Here is a 26,754-nt window from a genome sequence, read left to right as displayed (position 1 = left end):
CCCCTCAATCGTCTCTTCTCCAGAGAGAATAAGTTCAGTGCTTGTAGTCTTTCCTCATAGCTGATGTCCTCCATTCCCCTAATTATTTTTGTTGCCCTTCTCTGGACTTTCTCCAGTTCCAGCACATCTTTCCTGAGGACCGGTGCCCAGAACTGGACAGCATACTCCAGATGTGGCCGGACCAGAGTTTTGTAGAGTGGAAGAATAATCTCTTTATTTCTGGAGTGAATCCCCTTTTTTATACAACCCAGTATTCTGTTGGCTTTGCTTGCAGCGGCTTGGCATTGCATGCCACTGCCAAGCCTGTTGTCTACCAGTACCCCCAGGTCCCTTTCCATCCTAGACTCACCCAGAGGTTCCCCCCCAAGTGAGTAGCTTGCTTTCTGGTTACTGGCCCCCAAGTGCATTACTTTACATTTTTCTACATTAAATCTCATCTGCCATGTAGTTGCCCACCCCGTTATTTTGTTCAGGTCTGCTTGCAAGATTTCCACATCCTGCATAGAAGATATTGGCATGCCTAATTTAGTATCATCTGCAAATACTGAGATTGTACTAGATATCCCCTCCTCTAGATCATTTATGAATAAATTAAACAGAATTGGTCCCAGGACAGAACCCTGGGGGACCCCACTTTCCACACCCGCCCAATCAGAGTACTCCCCATTAATCACCACCCTCTGGACTCTCCCCTGGAGCCAGTTCTCTATCCAAGTACTCACCTTATGATCCATACCTACCTTCCTTAGTTTGTACAGTAAGCATTTGTGGGGAACGGTGTCAAAGGCCTTTGCAAAGTCCAGATACACCACATCCACAGGCTTACCTTTATCTAGGTGGCTGCTCACTTCATCGTAGAAGGTTAATAGATTGGTTTGGCACGAACGATTTTTCATGAATCCATGCTGATTACTACTAATAATACCGTTTTCATTACTAAAGTCTTGTATGTGGTCCCTTATCATCCCCTCCAAAATTTTGCAGACTACTGATGTTAGGCTGACCGGCCTATAGTTACCCGGGATATATCTCGGCCCCTTTTTAAATATTGGTACCACGTTGGCTTTTTTCCAATCAGCTGGCACCATACCTGTCTGTAAACTATCCTTAAAGATCAAGAATAATGGTCTGGCAATCACCTGGCTGAGCTCATTAAGAACTCTTGGGTGCAAGCCATCCGGTCCCGGGGATTTATTTATGTTAAGTTTCTCTAGTTTAGCTCTAAGTCTATCCTCTGTTAGCCATGGCGGCACTTCCTGAGGTGTATTATTTAGTTCGGCCTTACAAGCGGGGTTCGTGTAGCCCCCCGATTCCTTTGTGAAGACTGAAGAAAAGAAATTATTTAACACTTCCGCCTTTTCTCTGTCCTCAGTGGCCATTTTTCCTTTATCATCTTTTATGGGGCCAATGTGTTCTGGCCTCGCTTTCTTACTGTTTATATACTTAAAGAACTTCTTGGGGTTCTTTTTACTCTCCTCCGCTATATGTCTCTCGTGTTCTATTTTAGCCGCCCTGATTTCATCTTTACATTTCTTATTACACTCTTTGTAGTGCTTAAATGCTGCCAATGACCCCTCAGTCTTGTATTTTTTGAAGGCCTTTTCTTTAGCTCTAATATACATTTTTATGTTGGAGTTTAGCCACCCAGGGTTTAGTTTTGCTCTTTTAAATTTATTTCCCTGTGGAATGCACTGGCCCACCCCCTTGTTAAGTATGCTCTTGAAGCACTCCCATTTTTCCTTCGTGTTCTTTGTTCCCAGGGTTCTATCCCATTTGATATTTTCTAGCAGCGAGCGCACTTTAGGGAAATTGGCTCTTTTGAAATTCAGCGTCTTAATATTACCCTTGTGTTTCCTATTACTGTAATTAATACTGAAACCAATTGACCTATGGTCACTGTTCCCTAAGTTGTCCCGTATTTCTATATCCGTGAGCAGGTCTGTATTGTTGGTAATCAGTAGGTCAAGTACCGCATTGTTTCTTGTCGGTGCATTCACCATCTGACCCATGAAATTGTCCTGCAAAACATTTAGGAACGGTCGAGCCTTGACTGAATGCGCGGTTCCTTCTGCCCAGTCTATATCAGGATAATTAAAGTCCCCCATTATAATGACATTGCCCATCCTTGCTGCCAATCCTATCTGTAAAAGGAGGGCCGTCTCACCCTCCTCCCTCTGGTTGGGGGGCCTATAGCATACGCCCAATATTACCTTCCCCCCCGTGCCTTCCCTTTGAAGCTCTACCCATAGGGATTCTGCCTCGTCCATAGCTCCATTATTAATATCATCCCTCATATTTTACCTGTATACTGTTTTTAATATACAAACATACCCCTCCCCCTTTTTTACCCTCTCTATCTCTGCGATAAAGGGAATACCCCTGAATGGTCGCCATCCAGTCATGAGAGCTGTCAAACCAAGTCTCAGTTATCCCCACAAAATCTAAGTCCTCCTCAAACATCAGCAGCTCCAGCTCTCCCATCTTGTTGGCCAGGCTTCTGGCATTGGTATACAAACCTCGTAATTTTGATGTTTTTAGGCTGCTCTCTTGATTTTTCCCCGTACCCACCCTGGGTATAGGAGCTCCGAACACCCTACCGCTAGTGCCCCCATTTCTGCCCTCTGAAACTTGCTTTCCACTGGCTAATTCTACATCTGTACCCTCCCCATTGGGGACGATGCTGTGGCGCTCTGCAGTGATTGGGGACAATGTTGTGGCGCTCTGAATTGAAAGGGGCATGCACGCTGAACTCTGCATTGTGGGGGCACAGCACAGTGTTTATTGCATTGAAGGGGGCACAGCACAGTGTTTATTGCATTGAAGGGGGCACAGCACAGTGTTTATTGCGTTGAAGGGGGCACAGCACAGTGTTCATTGCATTGAAGGGGGCACAGCACAGTGTTCATTGCATTGAAGGGGGCACAGCTTCAAAGTCACGCAATTTTTTTACTGCGTTTTTTGGCGCGAAGCAATACCTATTCCATTTTTCTTTTTGCGCCCCCTCAAAAATTTTGAGCACAAGCCGCCACTGGCCTCCAGCCGTGCTAAATACCTGTTCAGATAATACACTGGCTGCAGGGCAGGCCAGCACCTCCAAGGTGTAAAGAGAAAGCTCAGGCCATGTGCCCAACTTGGAGACCCAGAAGTTGAAAGGGGCAGACCCGTCATTCAGTACATCTAGGCGTGTGCATACATACTGCTCCACCATGTTAGTGAAATGCTGCCTCCTGCTAAGACGTTCCATATCAGCTGCTGGTGCTGCTGCTTGTTGTGGCTTGCTGACAAAGCTTTTCCACATGTCGGCCATGCTAACCCTGCCTTCTGAGGTGCTGGCGGTGCCCTGGCAGTGTTGATGACCTCTTCCTCCTCCTCCCCTGCCTTGGCCTTGTGCTTCCACTGTGCCCCGCTGTCAGATGGGAATGCCACCAGCAGCGCGTCTACCAGCGTGCACTTCAACTCGCGCATCTTGCGATCACGCTCCAGTGAGGGAATTAAGGACGGTACGTTGTCCTTGTAATGGGGATCCAGCAGGGTGGCCACCCAGTAATCAGCACAAGTTACTATGTGGGAAACTTGGCGGTCATTGCGGAGACACTGCAGCATGTAATTGCTCATGTGTGCCAGGCTGCCCAGAGGCAGCGAAAAGCTGTCCTCTGTGGGAGGTGTATCCTCTGTGTCCTCTGTATCCCCCCAGCCACGCACCAGTGATTGCCATGAACTGGCCTGGGTGCCACCCTGCTGTGAACATGGTTCCATATCCTCCTCCATCTCCTCCTCCTCATTCTTGTCATCCTCTAGAACTGTGCCCCTGCTGGACAATTGTGTCCCTGGCGTTTGTGTGTGCAGGAACCCACCCTCAGAGCCACTTGTGAATGACTGCCCTGAAATCCTTGGAAATGTTACCTCTTCATCCTCCTCCTCCTCCTCATCCTGTGCCACATACTCTTCCATCATCGCCCAAAGTGTTTTTTCAAGAAGGCATAGAAGTGGGATAGTTAAGCTGAGAACGGCATCATCGGCACTGGCCATGTTGGTGGAGTACTCAAAACAGCGCAACAAGGCACACAGGTCTCGCATGGTGGCCCAGTTATTGGTGGTGAAGTGGTGCTGTTCTGCAGAGCGACTCACGCGTGCGTGCTGCAGCTGGAACTCCACTATGGCCTGCTGCTGCTCACACAGTCTGGCCAGCATGTGCAAGGTGGAGTTCCACCTTGTGGGCAAGTCACATATGAGGCAGTGAGTGGGAAGGCTGAAGTTACGCTGCAGCGCTGACAGGCGAGCAGCAGCAGGGTGAGAACATCGAAAGTGCACACAGACGGCCCGCACTTTGTACAGCAGCTCTGACATATCGGGGAAATTTCTAACAAACCTCTGCACCACCAAATTCAGCACATGCGCCAAGCAAGGGATGTGTGTCAAACCGGCTAGGCCCAAAGCTGCTATGAGATTTTGCCCGTTATCGCACACCACCAGGCCAGGCTTGAGGCTCACTGGCAGCAACCACTCATCGGTCTGCAGTTCAATTCCCCTCCACTAGTGTTGAGCGAACACGGACTGTATTATTCGTGTTCGTACCGAATAATTGGATTTTTGTTACCCGAACACGGACCCGAAAGATCTACTGTATGTTCGGGTAAAAATCTGTGTTCGGTCATTTTATTTCCAGGTTTGTATGTATTGGCACGCTTTTAATGGCGGGCTTTCAACAGCTAATCAACAAGCGTTTAACTGGTGTGCCTTAAGCCATCCCAGCCATGCCTACAAATGTATTAGTAGCTGTGATTGGCCATCTGAAGCATGTGACCAAGTCTTTATAAGTTCGAGACCGAGTGCCGCTGCGTCACTATGCTGTAGTACAGGGACAGAGCACACATCATACGTGCTGGCTGCTGATTAGGGACAGACAGGCAAAAATCATATTGTGTCCGAAAAGAATTGAGGGACAGGTCGGAGTGCTGCAGGCAGGGCGAGATATAGGCATTTTAGGGAGAAGCTGGAGATATTTAGGGTCAGTGTTCTACAATCGATTTTGCTGTGTGGGGGGGGGGGGTTTGCAGTGCCGGCAGTGACCGATCTTATCGATCCTTTTAGGGAGAGGCTGGAGATATTTAGGGTCAGTGCTCTACAATCGATTTTGCTGTGTGGGGGGGTTTGCAGTGCCGGCAGTGACCGATCTTATCGATCCTTTTAGGGAGAGTCTGCATATAGGCAGGTGTCAGTGGTCCACATCGATTTTGCTGTGTGTGGGGTGGTGTGAACACAATCTTTTTGCCCACTGAGGAGGAGGGAGAAAAAAGTCTTTTTTATCAGTCAGTTGTGTGCAGCGTTTTTCCTTCAGTGCTGCTGTGCTGATTGTGATAATACACTGCTGTGTTCACATGTGCTATTATTGAGTGATTTCAAAAGTTATACACTTTTTTCTATTCCACTATTCAATATACACCCTTGGGTTAAAAAAATTTAATTGTGGCATAGTCTGTACTAATCTAGTTAAAAATTACAAACTTAAAAGGGGAATTTTCTTTTTTTTTTTCCCTCCATAGCCTGCAGCAGAGCTGACTGATATAAGACACTGCTGTTCACATGTGCTATTGATAAATCACCAATTTTATATCATATTTTCTATTCCGCTATTCAATCTACACCTTTGGTTAAAAACAATTAAATTGCGGGATAGTCTGTATCAGTACGTGTGAGATACACCTTTCCAATTTTTGGGGCGCATCTCATACTGCCGAGGATTTGAGGGTGCTTCAGTGTGCCTCCTGCCTGTACCGAACTCCTCCTACTCCTCATCCTGCCTTTGGGGGTACAAAAAATAGTAATTTGGGCCTAGTCTGGGTCTCTACGTGTGAGATACATACACCTTTTGATATCATATTTTCTATTCCGCTATTCAATCTACACCTTTGGGTAAAAACAATCAAATTGCGGGATAGTCTGTGTCGGTACGTGTGAGATACACCTTTCCAATTTTTGGGGTGCATCTCATACTGCCGAGGATTGCAGGGTGCTTCAGTCTGCCTCCTGCCTGTTCCGAACTCCTCCTACTCCTCATCCTGCCTTTGGGGGTACAAAAAATAGTAATTTGGGCCTAGTCTGGGTCTCTACGTGTGAGATACATACACCTTTTGATATCATATTTTCTATTCCGCTATTCAATCTACACCTTTGGGTAAAAACAATTAAATTGCGGGATAGTCTGTGTCGGTACGTGTGAGATACACCTTTCCAATTTTTGGGGCGCATCTCATACTGCCGAGGATTTGAGGGTGCTTCAGTGTGCCTCCTGCCTGTTCCGAACTCCTCCTACTCCTCATCCTGACTTTGGGGGTACAAAATAGTAATAGTAATCGTGCCTAGTCTGGTTCTGTACGTGTGAGATACATACACCTTTTGATAATATTTTCTATTCTGCTATTTAATCTACACCTTTGGAGTAAAAACAATTAAATTGCTGGATAGTCTGTGTCGGTACGTGTGAGATACATACACCTTTTGATATCATATTTTCTATTCCGCTATTCAATCTACACCTTTGGAGTAAAAACAATTAAATTGCGGGATAGTCTGTGTTGGTACGTGTGAGATACATACACCTTTTGATATCATATTTTCTATTCCGCTATTTAATCTACACCTTTGGGTAAAAACAATTAAATTGCGGGATAGTCTGTGTCGGTACGTGTGAGATACACCTTTCCAATTTTTGGGGCGCATCTCATACTGCCGAGGATTTGAGGGTGCTTTGGTGTGCCTCCTGCCTGTTCCGAACTCCTCCTACTCCTCATCCTGCCTTTGGGGGTACAAAAAATAGTAATTTGGGCCTAGTCTGGGTCTCTACGTGTGAGATACATACACCTTTTGATATCATATTTTCTATTCCGCTATTCAATCTACACCTTTGGGTAAAAACAATTAAATTGCGGGATAGTCTGTGTCGGTACGTGTGAGGTACATGCACCTTTTGATATCATATTTTCTATTCCGCTATTCAATCTACACCTTTGGGGTAAAAACAATTAAATTGCGGGATAGTCTGTGTCGGTACGTGTGAGATACACCTTTCCAATTTTTGGGGCGCATCTCATACCGCCGAGGATTGCAGGGTGCTTCAGTGTGCCTCCTGCCTGTTCCGAACTCCTCCTACTCCTCATCCTGCCTTTGGGGGTACAAAAAATAGTAATTTGGGCCTAGTCTGGGTCTCTACGTGTGAGATACATACACCGTTTGATAATATTTTCTATTCCGCTATTTAATCTACACCTTTGGGGTAAAAACAATTAAATTGCGGGATAGTCTGTGTCGGTACGTGTGAGGTACATACACCTTTTGATATCATATTTTCTATTCCGCTATTCAATCTACACCTTTGGAGTAAAAACAATTAAATTGTGGGATAGTCTGTGTCGGTACGTGTAAGAATCATACACCTTTTGATATCATATTTTCTATTCCGCTATTCAATCTACACCTTTGGATAAAAACAATTAAATTGCGGGATAGTCTGTGTCGGTACGTGTGAGATACATACACCTTTTGAAATCATATTTTCTATTCTGCTATTCAATCTACACCTTTGGAGTAAAAACAATTAAATTGCGGGATAGTCTGTGTCGGTACGTGTGAGATACATACACCTTTTGATATCATATTTTCTATTCCGCTATTCAATCTACACCTTTGGGTAAAAACAAATTAAATTGCGGGATAGTCTGTGTCGGTACGTGTGAGATACACATTTCCAATTTTTGGGGCGCATCTCATACTGCCGAGGATTTGAGGGTGCTTCAGTGTGCCTCCTGCCTGTTCCGAACTCCTCCTACTCCTCATCCTGCCTTTGGGGGTACAAAAATAGTAATTTGGGCCTAGTCTGGGTCTCTACGTGTGAGATACATACACCTTTTGATAATATTTTCTATTCCGCTATTTAATTTACACTTTTGGAGAAAAAACAATTAAATTGCGGGATAGTCTGTGTCGGTACGTGTGAGATACATACACCTTTTGATATCATATTTTCTATTCCGCTATTCAATCTATACCTTTGGAGTAAAAACAATTAAATTGCGGGATAGTCTGTGTCGGTACGTGTGAGATACATACACCTTTTGATATCATATTTTCTATTCCGCTATTCAATCTACACCTTTGGGGTCAAAACAATTAAATTGCGGGATAGTTTGTGTCGGTACGTGTGAGATACACCTTTCCAATTTTTGGGGCGCATCTCATACCGCAGAGGATTGCAGGGTGCTTCAGTCTGCCTCCTGCCTGTTCCGAACTCCTCCTACTCCTTATCCTGCCTTTGGGGGTACAAAAAATAGTAATCGGGGCCTAGTCTGGTTCTGTACGTGTGAGATACATACACCTTTTGATAATATTTTCTATTCCGCTATTTAATCTACACCTTTGGGGTAAAAACAATTAAATTGCGGGATAGTCTGTGTCGGTACGTGTGAGGTACATACACCTTTTGATATCATATTTTCTATTCCGCTATTCAATCTACACCTTTGGGGTAAAAACAATTAAATTGCGGGATAGTCTGTGTCGGTACGTGTGAGATACACCTTTCCAATTTTTGGGGCGCATCTCATACCGCCAAGGATTGCAGGGTGCTTCAGTGTGCCTCCTGCCTGTTCCGAACTCCTCCTACTCCTCATCCTGCCTTTGGGGGTACAAAAAATAGTAATCGGGGCCTAGTCTGGGTTTGTACGTGTGAGATACACCACCGTTTTGTAAAAAATTTCCTATTCCGCTATTCAATATACACCCTGTTTGAGTGTAAAAAATTAAATTACGGCATAGTCTGTATCGGTACATGTGAGATACACCTTTTTAAATTTGTTTGGCGCATCTCCTTCCACCGCCGAGGATTGCAGGGCGCTTCAGTTTGCCTCCTGTTCCCAACTCCTCCTACTCCTCTTCCTCATCCTGCCTTTAGGGTACAAAAAATTGTAATCAGGGCCTAGTCTGTGTTTGTACGTGTGAGATAAACCGTATTATAAAATGTTTCCTATTCCGCTATTCAATATACACCCTTTAGGAGTGTAAAAAATTAAATTATGGGATGTGTGGGGTCAGTTTATAGTCTCTGAAGAAGGGAAGCAACTTATAATAGGATAAAAGCAACCCGGAAGAGCTTACTGACTTATTCGGTCATTCGCCGTGGATAAATGAGTAATTTAAGGAAGGGGGGAGAGGGGGAGGGGTTTTTTTTTTTTTTGGGTGGGAGAGGAGGAGGGAGGGAAGGGGGGGAAAAGAAAGGGAAGGGGAAAAAAAGAGAAGGAATATAAGAGGGTAAAAGTGGAAGATGAAGATTAAATTAAGTGTTAAAAAGTGATGTAAACTCCACATGGAATGTAGATGTATGTTTTTTCTGTTATGAAGATTCCTGAATAAAACTTATATTTGAAAAAAAAAAAAAATTAAATTACAGCATAGTCTGTATCGGTACGTGTGAGATACACCTTTTTAAATTTGTTTGGCGCATCTCCTTCCACCGCCAAGGATTGCAGGGCGCTTCAGTTTGCCTCCTGTTCTGAACTACTCTTCCTCATCCTTCCTTTAGGGTACAAAAAATTTTAATCGGGGCCTAGTCTGTGTTTGTACGTGTGAGATACACCGTTTTTTATCCTTTTTCCTATTCCGCTATTCAATATACACCCTTTTGGGGTAAAAAAAAAAGTTAAATTGCGGCATAGTTTGCATATTTGACTGTGAGATACACCCGTGCGATACTGTTGTTGTTTTGTTCCGCTATTCAATAAACACCTTTCTAGGGCAAGATCATAAATTACAGAAATATGAGGAGACCGTCAAATAGGGGCCGTGGCCTGGGTCGTGGTGCTGCTGGTAGAGCTCCTGTTGCAAGGAGAGGACGTGGTCGATCTGTGCCAGCTACACGCACAAGTGAAACACCTTCCTCAAGTGCGAGTAGGCGACGGAACCTGCAGCAGTATTTGGTAGGGCATCATACGCCTCTAGAAGTGATGAGGCCAGAACAAGTGGAGGCGATAGTAGATTGGGTTGCTGACAGTGCCTCCAGTTCCTTCACATTGTCTCCCACCCAGTCTACTGCAGAAAGGTCAGAGTTGGCACCTGCAGCCAATGTCCAACCTTCTTTCACCTCACCCCCTTGCAAATCAGGCAAGCAGTCTGAGCACGAGGACACGAGTGGTTTGCACCCTGTGCAATCAGAGCCTGAAGCGAGGCATAAACCTTCTCAACCTGAGCACAACCTGCATGATCAGGCATCTAAGTGCAAAGCACGGATAGCAATTTGGCGCATGTCCTTCCACCACCGAGGATTGCAGGGCGCTTCAGTTTGCCTCCTGTTCCTAACTCCTCCTACTCCGCTTCCTCATCCTCTACCGCCTCCTCATCCGGTCAGCGTAACACCTTCACCACCAACTTCAGCACGGCCAGGGGTAAGCAACAGCAGGCAGTTTTAAAACTTGCCTGTTTGGGGGAAAAACCACACACCGCGTAGGAGTTGTGGAGGAGCATGGAACAGCAGACAAATGAGTGGTTGCTGCCAGCGACCCTCAAGCCCGGCCTGGTGGTGTGCGATAACAGGCGAAATCTCATAGCAGCTCTGGGCCTAGCCGGTTTGATGCACATCCCTTGCCTGGCGCATGTGCTGAATTTGGTGGTGCAGAGGTTCCTTAAAAATTACCCCTATATGTCAGAGCTGCTGCAGAAAGTGCGGGCCATCTGTGTGCACTTTCGGCGTTCTCACCCTGCTGCTGCTCGCCTGTCAGCGCTGCAGGGTAACTTCGGCCTTCCCGCTCACCGCCTCATATGTGACATGCCCACAAGGTGGAACTCCACCTTGCACATGCTGGAAAGACTGTGCGAGCAGCAGCAGGCCATAGTGGAGTTTCAGCTGCAGCACACACGCGTGAGTCCACTCGTGTGTGCATCACTTCACCAACAATAACTGGGCCTCCATGCAAGACCTGTGTGCCTTGTTGCACTGTTTTGAGTACTCCACCAACATGGCCAGTGCCGATGACGCCATTGTCAGCTTAACTATCCCACTTCTATCCCTCCTTCAAAAAACAATTTGGGCGATGATGGAAGAGGATGTGGCACAGGATGAGGAGGAGGAGGAGGATGAAGAGGTAACATTTCCAAGGCTTTCAGGGCAGTCATTCGCAAGGGGCTCCGAGGGTGGGTTCCTGCACACACAAACGCCAGGGACACAATTGTTCAGCAGGGGCACAGTTCTGGAGGATGAGGAGGATGAGGAGGAGGAGATGGAGGAGGAGATGGAACCATGTTCACAGCAGGGTGGCACCCAGGCCAGCTCATGGCCATCACTGGTGCGTGGCTGGGGGGATACAGAGGACACAGACGATACACCTCCCACAGAGGACAGCCTTTCGTTGCCTCTGGGCAGCCTGGCACACATGAGCGATTACATACTGCAGTGTCTCCACAATGACCGCCGAGTTGCCCACATTCTAACTTGTGCTGATTACTGGGTAGCCACGCTGCTGGATCCCCGTTACAAGGACAACGTACCGTCCTTAATTCACTCACTGGTGAGCGATCGCAAGATGCGCGAGTACAAGCGCACGCTGGTAGACGCGATGCTGCTGGCATTCCCACCTGACAGCGGGGCCACAGTGGAAGCACAAGGCAGAGAAGGAGGAGGAGGAAGAGGTCGCCAACGCAACCAGGGCACTGCCAGCACCTCAGAAGGCAGGGTTAGCATGGCCGAAATGTGGAAAAGCTTTGTCAGCACGCCACAACAAACAGCAGCACCAGCAGCTCATATGGAACGTCTTAGCAGGAGGCAGCATTTCACCAACATGGTGGAGCAGTATGTGTGCACACGCCTACATGTAGTGAATGACGGGTCTGCCCCCTTCAACTTCTGGGTCTCCAAATTGGGCACATGGCCTGAGCTTGCCCTTTACGCCTTGGAGGTGCTGGTGTGCCCTGCAGCCAGTGTATTATCTGAACGTGTATTTAGCACGGCTGGGGGCGTTATCACAGACAATCGCAGCCGCCTGTCCAGAGACAATGTGGACAAGCTCACGTTCATTAAAATGAACCAGGCATGGATCCCACGGGACTTTTCAGTACCTTGTGCAGAATAGAGAAGGATACCGACCTTACCCAGCCATTGTTCTATTTTTGCTCTTTCTCACTCTTTTGGGGTGTACCCTCATTTAAAATGACTGAAAAAAAGCAGTGTTGGCTACCTCGTCCTCCTCCACCGCCGCTTCCACCTACACCGCCCATAGGTGTGCGCAGCCTATTGCATTAGGGTGTGCACCCCAAAGTTTAAATACACATGCATGTGTTTGCCTACATGTACATGGCCTCGATACATTACTCTCCCTGCTGGCAAAGTGAAATAGAAGTGTGTGGCACTTCTCTTATGGCAGAGAAGATCCGAGGGAGATCTTTCCCATCTCCTCACTGGCAAACAGAGCGATAATGCTAATGTGCCCTAGTTGATTAGGGTGTGCCCAGGCACACCCGGCACACCCTGTGCGCATGCCTATGACACCGCCACATCCACCACCACCTCAACCTCCCCCCTACTCCATATGGGCCTCGTCCTTCACAGATGAAGAACATTGTTTTATTTTTCTGTTTTTTTTGGTTGTTTTAAGTTATTTCCCTATCCACATTTGTTTGCAGAGCACTTGCCATGCTCTTAACTACGTTTTGCTGCCATTTGCAGCACTCTAGCCCTTTCCATTGATGTTTTAGAGCCATTTTAGTGCCTGAAAGTTCGGGTCCCCATTGACTTCAATGGGGTTCGGTGTCCGGGTAAAGTTCGGAAAAAGTCCGGAACACGGACAAGTCCGGACTTTTTTTTCAAGTTCGGCCAAACCCGCCGAACACGGACATCCAGGTGTCCGCTCAACTCTACCCTCCACAACTCCTGCGCGGTGTGTGGTTTTTCACCCAAACAGGCAAGTTTTAAAACTGCCTGCTGTCGTTTACCCCTGGCTGTGCGTAAGTGGGTGGTAAAGGGGTTATGCGGACTGGAAGAGGAGGCGGTAGAGGACGAGGAAGCGGAGTAGGAGGAGTTAGGAACAGGAGGCAAACTGAAGTGCCCTGCAATCCTCGGTGGTGGAAGGACATGCGCCAAACTGCTATCCGCCTCAGGCCCAGCCGCCACTGTATTTACCCAGTGTGCTGTTAGGGAGATATAAAGTCCCTCACCGTGCTTACTGGTCCACGTATCCGTAGCTTGGTGGACCTTGCCACAGATGGCATTGCGCAGTGCACACCTGATTTTGTCACCCACTTGGTTGTGCAGGGAAGGGATGGCTTGCCTGGAAAATTAGTGGCGGCTGGGCACAACGTACTGTGGGACAGCCACCGCCATAAGGCTCTTAAAACTCTGCGTCTCCACCAGCCGGAATGACAGCATTTCAAAGGCCAGGAATTTTGAAATGCTGGCATTCAGGGGCAGGGATCGCGGGTGGGTAGGTGGGTACTTCCTCTTCCGCTCCAGTGTTTGGGAGATATAAAGCTGAACGCTTCCACGGGACATTGTGGAGATGGTTGTTGGTGACCCAGGTGGTGGTGTTGCTGGTGGATCCTCTGTTTGCGGGGTGGCAGGTGCCACTGTCACTACAGAGGTGGATGAAGAGGCCGAGACTGCAGCAGCAGAAGAGGAAGCAGGAGGAGCCAGAGACCTTTCTTGGTTTTTAAGGTGTGCACTCCACTGCAGCTCGTGCTTTGCACTTAGATGCCTTGTCATGCAGGTTGTGCTCAGGTTGAGAAGGTTTATGCCTCACTTCAGGCTCTGATTGCACAGCGTGCAAACCACTCGTGTCCTGTCATCATCACATTGTCTGAAGAACTGCCACGCTAGAGAACTTCTGTGAGCTGGCTCTGGTGTGCTCGGTCCCTTGCTGCGTTGGGCAGTAGCAGGTGTAGTGTCTAGGGCATGGCCGCTCCGCTTTTGCACCTTGTTCCCTCTTCTGCTGTGCTGGTGGCTCTGTGCGACCACCATCTCTTCCTCCAAACCACTCAGGTCACCTGCATGACGTTCATTCCATGTGGGGTCGGGGACCTCATCATCCTCCACATCGTCTTCCACCCTGTCTTCACCCCTGCAACCCTTGTCGGTCTCCACAATTCGGAATTTCGCAGCAGTTGGCACCTGTGTTTCGTCATCATCCGAGACGTGCTGCGATGGTCCTCCCATGTACTCATCTGGAAACATAAGTGGTTGGGCATCGGTGCACTCAATCTCTTCCACTTCTGGGGCAGGGCTAGGTGGATGGCCCTGGGAAACCATGCTAACAGAGTTATCAAAAAGAAGAAGAGATTGCTGCATGAATTGGGACTCAGACTGATTGGCTGATTTGCAAGGGGCGCTGATTTGTGACAGTTTGATGGACATCGGCTGCAGGTGCCAACTCTGACCTTTCAGCAGAAGACTGGGTGGGAGACAATGTGAAGGAAGTGGAGGCACTGTCAGCAACCCAATCTACTATCGCCTGTACTTGTTCTGGCCTCAACATTTGTAGAGGCACATTAGGCCCTGCCAAATACTGCTGCAGGTTCTGTCGCCTACTAGCAGCTGAGGAAGGTGTTTCACCTGTGCGTGTAGCCTTCACAGATCGACCACATCCTCTCCTTGCAACAGGAGTTCCACCAGCAACACCACGACCCAGGCCACATCCCTTATTTAACCTTTTTCTCATATTTATCGAATTTTGGATCTTCCCCGAAATGGGTTTGTATTGCAAGGCGCAATACAACAGTATACAACGGGTGTATCTCACACGTACAGATACAGACTAGGCTGCAATTTAATATTTTTTCCCTAAATGGGTGTTTATTGAATAGCGGACTAGAACAACAGTATACAACAGGTGTATCTCACACGTACAGATACAGACTAGCCCGCAATTTAATATTTTTTCCCTAAATGGGTGTTTATTGAATAGCAGACTAGAACAACAGTATACAACGAGTGTATCTCACAGTAAAATATGCAGACTAAGCCGCAATGTAATATTTTTTTCCCTAAATGGGTGTTTATTGAATAGAGAACTAGAACAACAGTATCCAACGAGTGTATCTCACACGTACAGATACAGACTAAGCCGCAATTTAATATCTTTCTGTCCCCTAAATAGTTTTTTTTTATTGCAAGGCACAATTCAACAGTACGCAATGGGTGTATGTCACTGTAATATATGCGGACAGGGCAGCAATAAACTCTTTTGTCCCCTAAATAGTTTTTTTATTGCATGGCGCAATAGAACAGTATGCAATTGGTGTATGTCACTGTAACATATGCGGACAGGGCAGCAATAAACTCTTTTGTCCCCTAAATTGTTTTTTTTATTGCAAGGCGCAATGGGTGTTTCTCACTGAAACATATGCAGACAGGGCCGCAACCAACTTTTTTGGTCCCCTAAATACTTTTTTTATTGCAAGGCGCAATACAACAGTACGCAATGGGTGTATCTCACTGTAACATATGCAGACAGGGCCGCAATCAACTTTTTTGGTCCCCTAAATAGTTTTTTTATTGCAAGGCGCAATAGAACAGTATGCAATGGGTGTATCTCACTGTAACATATGCAGACAGGGCCGCAATCAACTTTTTTTGTTCCCTAAATAGTTTTTTTATTGCAAGGCGCAATACAACTGTACGCAATGGGTGTATCTCACTGTAACATACGCGGACAGGGCCGCAATAAACTTTTTTGCCCCTAAATGTTTTTTTTTATTGCACGGCGCAATAGAACAGTACGCAATGGGTGTATCTCACTGTAACATATGCAGACAGGGCCGCAATCAACTTTTTTTGTCCCCTAAATAGTTTTTTTATTGCAAGGCGCAATAGAACAGTATGCAATGGGTGTATGTCACTGTAACATATGTGGACAGGGCAGCAATAAACTCTTTTGTCCCCTAAATAGTTTTTTTATTGCAAGGCGCAATACAACAGTATGCAATGGGTGTATCTCACTGTAACATATGTAGACAGGGCTGCAATCAACTTTTTTTGTCCCTGAAATAGTTTTTTTTATTGCAAGGCCCAATTCAAAAGTATGCAATGGGTGTATGTCACTGTAACATATGTGGACAGGGCAGCAATAAACTCTTTTGGTCCCCTAAATAGTTTTTTTATTGCAAGGCGCAATACAACAGTACGCAATGGGTGTATCTCACTGTAACATATGCGGACAGGGCAGCAATAAACTCTTTTGGTCCCCTAAATAGTTTTTTTATTGCAAGGCGCAATACAACAGTATGCAATGGGTGTATGTCACTGTAACATATGCAGACAGGGCCGCAATCAACTTTTTTTGTCCCCTAAATAGTTTTTTATTGCAAGGCGCAATAGAACAGTATGCAATGGGTGTATGTCACTGTAACATATGCGGACAGGGCAGCAATAAACTCTTTTGTCCCCTAAATAGTTTTTTTTATTGCACGGCGCAATAGAACAGTATGCGATGGGTTTATGTCACTGTAACATATGCAGACAGGGCAGCAATAAACTCTTTTGTCCCCTAAATAGTATTTTTTTTATTGCACGGCGCAATAGAACAGTATGCAATGGGTGTATGTCACTGTAACATATGCGGACAGGGCAGCAATAAACTCTTTTGTCCCCTAAATAGTTTTTTTTATTGCACGGCGCAATAGAACAGTATGCGATGGGTTTATGTCACTGTAACATATGCAGACAGGGCAGCAATAAACTCTTTTGTCCCCTAAATAGTATTTTTTTTATTGCACGGCGCAATAGAACAGTATGCAATGGGTGTATGTCACTGTAACATATGCGGACAGGGCAGCAATAAACTCTTTTGTCCCCTAAATAGTTTTTTTTATTGCAAGGCGCAATACAAAAGTATGCAATGGGTGTATGTCACTGTAACATATGCGGACAGGGCAGCAATCAACTTTTTTGGTCCCCTAAATAGTTTTTTTATTGCAAGGCGCAAAAGAACAGTATGCAATGGGTGTATCTCACTGTAACATATGCAGACAGGGCCGCAATCAACTTTTTTTGTTCCCTAAATAGTTTTTTTATTGCAAGGCGCAATACAACCGTACGCAATGGGTGTATCTCACTGTAACATACGCGGACAGGGCCGCAATAAACTTTTTTGCCCCTAAATGTTTTTTTTATTGCAAGGCGCAATAGAACAGTATGCAATGGGTGTATGTCACTGTAACATATGTGGACAGGGCAGCAATAAACTCTTTTGTCCCCTAAATAGTTTTTTTATTGCAAGGCGCAATACAACAGTATGCAATGGGTGTATCTCACTGTAACATATGCGGACAGGGCAGCAATAAACTCTTTTGTCCCCGAAATAGTTTTTTTTATTGCATGGCGCAATAGAACAGTATGCAATGGGTTTATGTCACTGTAACATATGCAGACAGGGCAGCAATAAACTCTTTTGTCCCCTAAATAGTATTTTTTTATTGCACGGCGCAATAGAACAGTATGCAATGGGCGTATGTCACTGTAACATATGCGGACAGGGCAGCAATAAACTCTTTTGTCCCCTAAATAGTTTTTTTTATTGCAAGGCGCAATACAAAATTATGCAATGGGTGTATGTCACTGTAACATACGCGGACAGGGCAGCAATAAACTCTTTTGTCCCCTAAATAGTTTTTTTTTATTGAGCGGCGCAATACAACAGTATGCAATGGGTGTATCTCACTGTAATGTATGAATGAAAAATTTTTTTTTTTACCCTAAATACTGTAAAATAATTATTTTCCCCTCACATTGGTGCTTTTTGAAGAGGAGGTTAGAAAAGCAATGTCTGTCTGACATACAGTCTTTAAAGTTAAATATGAAGGAAAAAAATGTTTTTTCTTTTTTAAATGCAGATTAAGCACACATATATGCACTGAGGTTGCATGAAATGTGCAGCACCGCACGCCTAACAGAAAGGTTGAATACTGTTGTTCTATTCTGCTATTGAATAAAAAAAAAAAAAACATTTGAATGAAAAACTGAAAAGTAATTTTTTTACCCTAAATACTGTAAAAGAATTATTTTCCCCTCACATTGGTGCTTTTTGAAGAGGAGGTTAGAAAAGCAATGTCTGTCTGACATACAGTCTTTAAAGTTAAATATGAAGGAAAAATGTTTTTTCTTTTTTAAATGCAGATTAAGCACACACATATGCACTGAGGTTGCATGAAATGTGCAGCACCGCACGCCTAACAGACTGATAACATTTTTTGTTTCTCCCTTCTCCTCCTCACTTGGCTCAGGTTAGGGCATAAAGATTGTTCTACTGCACCCCCACACAATACAATCAATGTAGATCGCTGTCTGATTAAAGCAGATTGTTCCTATCTATGCTTTCCCTAAAAGCAATCTCTCCAGCCTGGCCCTACAGTAAACTCCTATTTCTCCCTCCTGGCCAAAACATTGTTCACTGCACCCCACAAAATCAAATCAATGTAGATCGCTGTATGATAAAGCAGATTGTTCCTCCTATGCTTTCCCTACAAGCAATCTCTCCAGCCTCGCCCTATAGTAAAGTCCTATCTGTCCCTCAGCAGCAGCAGTCAGGAACCTCTCCCTACAGTAGTATTAGCAGAGTGATGCGCGGCGCTGTGTGACTCCAGCTTATATAGAGTCTGGGTCACATGCTGCACTGGCCTATCACAGCCATGCCATTACTAGACATGGCTGTGATGGCTTCTAGGGCACACTAGTTAAACGCTTGCTGATTGGCTGCCTTGCACCTGTTGAAAGCGCGCCATTAAAACCGCACCAAAACATTCAAATCACGTTACCGAACAACGCACAGTACCCGAACATACAGTGAAATGTCCGGGTTCGGGTCCGGGTACCGAATACCCAAAAGTCCGGTACGAACACGAACAATACAGTCCGAGTTCGCTCAACCCTAGTTCTGGGTTCTAATTTCAGGTAGAAGTAAATCTGTATAGTTTCCATTAGTATGTATAGATTTACTAATACTGATTTATTCTAGTTGCATAATTACCTATACAGTGTGGTGCAACCAGTTAGAGGCAGATTTTCGGAGAGAGTAGAAAACCCCTTTAAGAAGTAAAACAGTAGGTTGAAAAAATTACAGCCAACGACACATGATTTAACAAGATGTAGAAATATATTTCCTGGAAAAATGGCTAACCTTTGCAAAAATTACACAGAGGAAATATTTTGTTTGTTCATTTAGATAATTTCATAACATCAGGTGAGGTAAAGTAATAACTCACAGACTACAAATGAACTGTGTAAACCACAAATCTGCAGAAAATGTGCAATATTTTGCAACTAGGAAAACAATACTGGTAGGAAGGATTTAAACAGAGTTGTTAATGCCATATTCCACGCAAAAAATTAAAAATAGCTATAAAGATACACTTTTTAATGTTTTCTCACTTTTAGCAAAAAAGGGAAAACCCCTACTTTGAAGGTTTTATGAATGGTATGTTTGACAGAAGTTTACAGTTCTCTGGCAACACTCCAAACATATGTGTTGAAAAAATACTAGTGCGCTATCTTGAAATTAAAAATGTCAGATAAATATCTGCAATTATTGTATTTTGTGAAAAAAATATTGATAACATGGAACAATAACACAAATTGATACTGTATAACCATGCACAGAGCAAAAAAGAGAAACAATTTCATATAACCATAAAAAAATCCTTAAGGAAGAGTCCCATGTGTAAATAGTGAAAAGAAAAAACAGTCCCGAACATGTGAAGAACTGCAAGTGTGCTGTTAAAAAAAAACTCCTCCAAGTGTTCTGTGAACCACAAGTGTTCTGTGAACCACTTGCGTGCTGATTGGTAAGTAATGGTCAATTACCAAATATTAACGGTCAAATAACAATGCTCCGTTGAATCAGCATCATTCCATAGGCAACTCCCAGCAATCCGACCACTTATGGCTGTGCCTCACCAAAGCAAGCTTAACCAATGATGGCTCTCAGCTTTTCCCCCTTTTTTATAAGTGCTCACATTCCCTCTGTTCTCAGCTGCATAGAAAGCGAGAGGAGTCTAGCTGCAGAGTGGAGCTCCACTTTTGACAGGAAGCATGTGTTTGCACTAGTATTTATTTTTTTAACACATATTTTTTCCCATCATTCAGGGAGTTCTAAGTGCAGCAATCTATCTGATTGGCTAGCGCATCCTATCGCCTTTTTTTCCTAACACTCCAAACATTCAAGCACTGATCAGAAACAGAATTAAAGACGAGGATCACTTTATTGTGGGCAAGGGGTTTTCTAAGAGAAAGAGAATTTGGCATAATTAAAGAAAAATAAGATAATGATTTAAAAAAAATAAGATAATGATTTAAAATCCGACAAGCTTTGGATTGAGTCGGGGAGGATTACAATCAAAACCAGATTTACTAAAACAAAAAGGAGAGGGCGTATCAGCCTTGTGCATTACCATAAATATAATTTATTGAATAACATAAGTATTCCAATACATTTGCTAAACAAGGCAACAACAGGCACATAACAACGAATCCAGTAAAGATGCTTGAATAATGCTCACCAACAGGCAGTAAGGCATATGTGTTTCAAGGGCAGTTCCCTCTTCATTAGAGTCAGCAGAGACATACTGTTATTTCATGTAGCACTGCAAGAGGGAGGTAGAAGGGGCAGATGGGACCTCTTACTCCATCAAGCAGTTTTTTAACTGCAGGACCCAGCATGGGATATATTGCCTCATCTACCTCTGTGGCCTTCTGTATGTGGGCTGCACCTCCAGGTGTCTTAGAACCAGAATTGGGGAACATAAGCGTAACATCCTAAGACCTAGTTCACACCATATACATGCATAAAAATTGATGAAAAAAAAAAAGCACAAATTTAACTTGCATAGGCTCACCATGTGCAGAGAATCACATACAGTAAAACCTTGGATTGCGAGCATAATTCGTTCCGGAAGCATGCTTGTAATCCAAAGCACTCTTATATCAAAGCAAATTTCCCCATAAGAAATAATGGAAACTCAGATGATTCGTTCCACAACCATTTATTCATAAGTCCTTCAGTGTATAGTCCATATAAAAAGATTATAGCATTGCGATAGGTTATATAACCATAAAATGTCCATCCACAAATAGCCGCTTCCACAAGGGGATAAGAAGCAAAATCCAGTAGGAGCTACAGAGTATCAAAGAGAAGAAAGGCGCCTCTAAGTGTAGCAATATGGTTCCATTTAATGAAGGTACAACATTTAGCAACTCACATGGTTGATGAATAAAACAGGCACATCTAAGTATGCAGGCATCCGGGGTAAAGCTGTCCACATGGACTATCTTCTGCACCGCCGGCTGCCAGTCTGTAATCCTGACCGGGAAGTCCACCCTGCAGTAAAGGGATCTAAAAGCGAGGGGCAGCATGGAAGGGATGACGTAGATGGCGGTGCAGAGGATGGTCTATGTGGACAGCTTTAGCCTGGATGCCTGCATCCTTAGATGTGCCTGTTCCAATCATCAACCATGGGAGTTGCTAAATGTTGTACCTTCATTAAATGTAACCATATTGCTACACTTAGAGGCACCTCTCTTCTCTTTTATACTCAGCTGTGACTTGAAGCTACTTGTATATCAAGACATCGCTTGTAAACCAAGTCAAAATTTATTTGAAAATTTTGCTTGTCTTGCAAAGCGCTCTTAAACCAAGTTACTCTCAAACCAAGGTTTTACTGTATTTATTAAATATATATTTATTTACAAAGAAAACAATTGTTCTCTGTTCACACCATAACGCTACTGTCACTCAAGTTTTTTTTCTGTGCAGGGTAAAAAGAAAACAGTTGTTCTCTATGTATCCCATTCCCCCCACAATGCTGATGTCACGCCAGTTTTTTTCTGCGCAGGAAACATCTGCACATGATAACAGTGTTGTGGTGGGAACAGGTTACATAGAGAACAATGTTTATCGTTGTGTCCTTGCAGAAAAACATTCATATCTGCACATGGTCTGAATGAGGCCTAAAAGATCTAAGAAACCATTACAGCATTTTTTGGGATTTTCACAAGAAAACCCTGCTGGTTTCAGACTTTTTAGAGGTCATCATTAGTGGCCTCAACCTTGGGAGATGGTACCAAAAAATGTGCAGAAGAGAAATGTTTTGGATATACCGGAAGACGTCATTCTATGGCGAAACTAGTCGGGCGGTACCGGTTACGTCGCAACCCCCCCTTAACGCCGGCCGGAGATTTTTGTACGGTTACACGCGGGACGCCGCCATCTGTATTCAAGTGTACCAGAGTTTATATATTATTGATAATGAATATGATTGTGCTTTATATTAGAAAAATCTTGAAGTAATTGATACCTACATCCCAAATTATACAGACATTTGTATTACCAAAACACCTCTATGGGGGATTGGTAGATGTGGGCTATGGGGAGACTTTTATGGTATCGTACTCATGATATATAACAACACATATATTATGTAAAATAGACTTTTTATTATATATTACAAATTAAAAAACATAAGTTAGACAAAGACGTTCAACATATGAAAAAACATATATTGGGTCATTGATGACAGTAAACATTCGATACATTCGATTCTTTTATATTTGAGTGGGGCCATTCGTGCTACCACCCATATCCTTGCCCGACATGTTTAGCTAAAGAAAGCTTCTTCAGGGGCAGATTGGCAGGATAAGAATTCTTTTATTATCTATAAAACATCAATACAGATTTAGTATACATACATTTCCAATAGATTGTACAATTCTCAGTATATCTCTAAGCGGAAAGTATCCCGAGTTTTGTGCTTCACCCTGCATGCAGTACCGTTGATTGGCCAGATGTAATAGGGGGTGTGTGGCAATATACGTCTCACCGGCGAGTGCGTGGGTAAAAAACAGAAATATGGTATATAGATAAAACCCGATATGGTGCTACATGCATCATTATAAAGGAAAAGGAAAAATTACCTCCACCTTTAGGAATTATATACAGTGTAGTGCAGGTTGAAAATTTCTGCTCTCATAGTATAGAAAGATTAATTTGTATATATACCTACCAAAGGTTGTCACTGGATATCAAATCTATAATAATATGGAGGAGAGGGGGCGGACCACAATGAGATGGAGATACTTGATTTCCAAAGATGGACTTAGGAGGGACCAAAAGAGAGAAAGGGAAATAAATTCCATATATTTATTTTCTACTAAAGCTAGTTATTTTATGTACTCCTCCTCTATAGGAGAAGTAAAGTTATAAAGTATAGAATCATATTATTACTCTCTTACCTTTTGACCATCTACAATGAAGTTATGATTATTTCACAGCACTGCACATGTGGATGGTATTTATAGTGTAGCTGTCATTACAAGGAGTCTCAGTTCGCATTCAAAGTGCTATCATTTGCTTCATGTTAGATGGTAAGATGGTCTCCCAATCCCATTATAATCAATCTGTAAATAGATAATTATATAGTGTTTGTCCCTTGCCCATAACGATAGTGTCCATCACTCTAAATTGGCCCCATAGTGTTGTAAAAATTCATTACCTCAGAGTGCTGCCGCCAACCACGTCTCAACTCCTCTGCCGCCATTGCGGTGTGTACCTGTTTATATAACCCCAACCTGAACGCGTCACCTCCGGTGGAGGTGACGTCATTCCGGGTCCGGCCGCCAATAGGCGCACGCGCACTGCTCAAAGCGGGAACTCCACGGTGATGTGGGTTCCCAGCAGCCACAAGTGAGGTGGAAGCAATATAGTATGCCCCTGCCTATTGCCCGGAGACCGCGTCACTCGCCGGAGAGAGATCCACAGCACCTCCCGATGGCCAAAGGAAGTACCGCACTTAGCAGGGTATTGCACTGAAACTCATAGGAATCCACAGTAGCATATAACCTGAAACAGAATTAAATTCCAGAAATCTGAATGTATACATATATATTTTTGATCTATACTTCAGCATTAACATGAACAATTTTTTTGCCATTTATATTACAGAATCATTGCATCATTTATTGGGTTTCAAGTAAACATTTTCCAAATGGATCATATTACTGCTACTATATTCAACCCATGATTAGACCTTATTCTCAATATTCAATATAAAATTAAATTGTTGAACCTTACCTTTAGACTGTATATCCTTTGCACCCCAGAGGCTACAAGGATAGGCAATGGATTTAATCACATTCTTTCCATTTCAATTGGTATTTTGATTTCATTATATTCCTATATTCTTCATCGATATTAGTGTGTGTTCTCATCTCTTATAGGAATGGCTTATACATTAAGACCTCATTAATGCCAGGAGGCATAGTGGCATTAAGGGATTCTATCCAATAGGTCTCTCTTTGGAGCACCCGTTTATCCCAATTCCCTCCCCTGGGACCTCCAATGTCTTTCCCATATTGGGGGAAGATTACACATCAATATAAAACAATCATAAATATTCCCCAAGTGGCAGAGCTATTTATACCTCTTTTCTAGTCTAACCTCTGAAGGGCCACATCCAAAATCAAAACTTTAAACAAAAAACAAGGCACGATAAGGGGGGGGGGGGGAGAGAGAGAAAAAAAAAGGGGGGGGTGGCTGGTTTAGGGGCTTCTCTCTGGGCTCATAATTTCCTCTATCTCCTAGTCCTTCATACAGGATTCTGTCTTCTCAAGATCACATAATCATTCCAGCTGTTCCATATTAATTTATATTTTCCTATTTTATGATTAGCATTTAGTACCAGGTTTTCTAGTCTGTTAACCTCTTCCACCTTATTAATCCACATATTCAAATCTGGTGGTTCCTCTTTTTTCCACTTTAAGGGGATGCACATTTTGGCTGCATTGAGTAAATGGGGTATTATTGAATTTTTGTATTGGTTTCTTGAAATGTTAGTTTTGTGGAGAAGGAAGAAAGCTGGGTCCATTATCAGTTGATGTTCTGTCACACTTTGTGTAATTTCATAGATCTGTTTCCAAAATGTTTCCATTTTGGGACACGACCAGAAAATGTGAAGTAGTGTCCCCTCAAATAAAGGATAAGCCTCCATTGCGTAGCATATGTTATGTCAACCAAAATAACGTAGCATCCACTCACAGTTAGGGAGTTCACTTTCAGCTTGAGAGCTGAAAGTGAACTCCCTAACTGTGAGTGGATGCTACGTTATTTTGGTTGACATAACATATGCTACGCAATGGAGGCTTATCCTTTATTTTAGTGACCAGGAAGTGTCGAGGCATTGGCCGAGAGAGTGTGGTAAGCAGCGGTGTCTCTGGTGGGTCATCCACCAACGCCATAACTTTGCTTGTTTATTTGTCTCCTTAATCACTACACGTGGTTCTTGGCATTATCAGCACTCGGCACTTTATATGTACAACATATGATGTTTACAATGTGGCACACTAAGCACAGCCCATAAATAGCACGTAGCACTTTATATACTATACATATATTTTATATTTTATATCTTATTGGGTGCACTTTAGCACTATATGCACTTTTCTAATTTGCACATGCACGATTTAAAGTGGTAGCGCCGGGTCCAACTTTTTTGCATTTTTTCTATTTTACTGCCTCAGAGGTAGGTTGGAGGCAGCTTACACCACCATTTGAGCCTGATTCAGTACAACTCCATAGCGCTGGTATACAATCCCTTTTATTTAGTGTCCCCTCACCCTCTCCACACCTCCAACATCTATGTGTATTCATTGGTGATATTTTATGCATTTTTACTGGAGTTTGATACCATCTCGACAGTATTTTAAAGTTCATCTCTTGTATTTTTTTACTGATGGATGTTGAATGGGCCATCTGGTATATCTGTCTTCTCTCTACCTCAGAAAAAGTCTTATTTAGTTCTTTCTCCCATTCGTTCATGTATGTTAATTGGCTATTATCTCCATTATCACTCAACAATGAATACAGTTTAGATATGGAATGTAATAACGTCCCTTTTTGTACACAAATCTCTTCGAATTTTGTATATTGTAATTCCTCCTCGTTAAGCTTTGGTAGAGTCCCCAGGAAATGTCCAAGCTGGATTGCTCTCCAGCGATCCAGCCGGAAATCCCCTAGAGTGTCCACCAACTCCCTCTCTGTTATCCATCCCTCCGGTTTCATGTATTGATCCACCTGAAATAGTCCTCTTTCCCTCAAATCTCTAAATTTTTTATCTTGAAATCTGGGTGTAAACTTAGGGTTACCCAGAACCGGAAATATGGCAGAGTATTTTCTTGTCAATTTATATTGTTGGAAAATTTTTGCACAGGCCTTAATTGTAAGGCCTATGAGCGGGTGCATTCTCATAGGGACTGGCAAGGAATGGCTACAGAACGGAGTTCTTTCCAGTGGGATTTCAAATTGTGCCTGTTCCATAGTTGGCCATAGTTTTGTATTTCTATGGCGGCACCAGTCCACGAATCTGCCCAACTGTATGGCCTGATAATATCTCCTCAGATCTGGAACTGACAGTCCTCCTTCCTCTTTTCGTAATGACATCACTCTCTTACTCAATCTGGGATGTTTAACTGCCCATATAAATTCCTTCAGCATACTGTCTATCTGTTTGAAATATTTCTGTGGTATGGATATAGGTAAAGTTTGAAAGAAATACAAACATTTTGGTAGGATGGACATTTTTACAATATTACATCTAGCCCACCATGAGAATTTCACTGTTTTTGTTTCTTTTTTTTGGTTTTGTATTATAAATTAGCTCCGCTCGGGGACGTGCTTTTTCGCTTTATTGAAGGCCTTTCTCAGCAGGGTTTTGGTATAGCCTTTCTCCAGGAGTCTGTCT

The sequence above is a fragment of the Pelophylax lessonae genome (genome assembly GCF_965119305.1).
Source record: "Pelophylax lessonae genome assembly, chromosome: 4".
In the NCBI taxonomy this organism is placed as follows: Eukaryota; Metazoa; Chordata; class Amphibia; order Anura; family Ranidae; genus Pelophylax; species Pelophylax lessonae.
Note: the sequence above shows the minus strand (reverse complement) of the source record.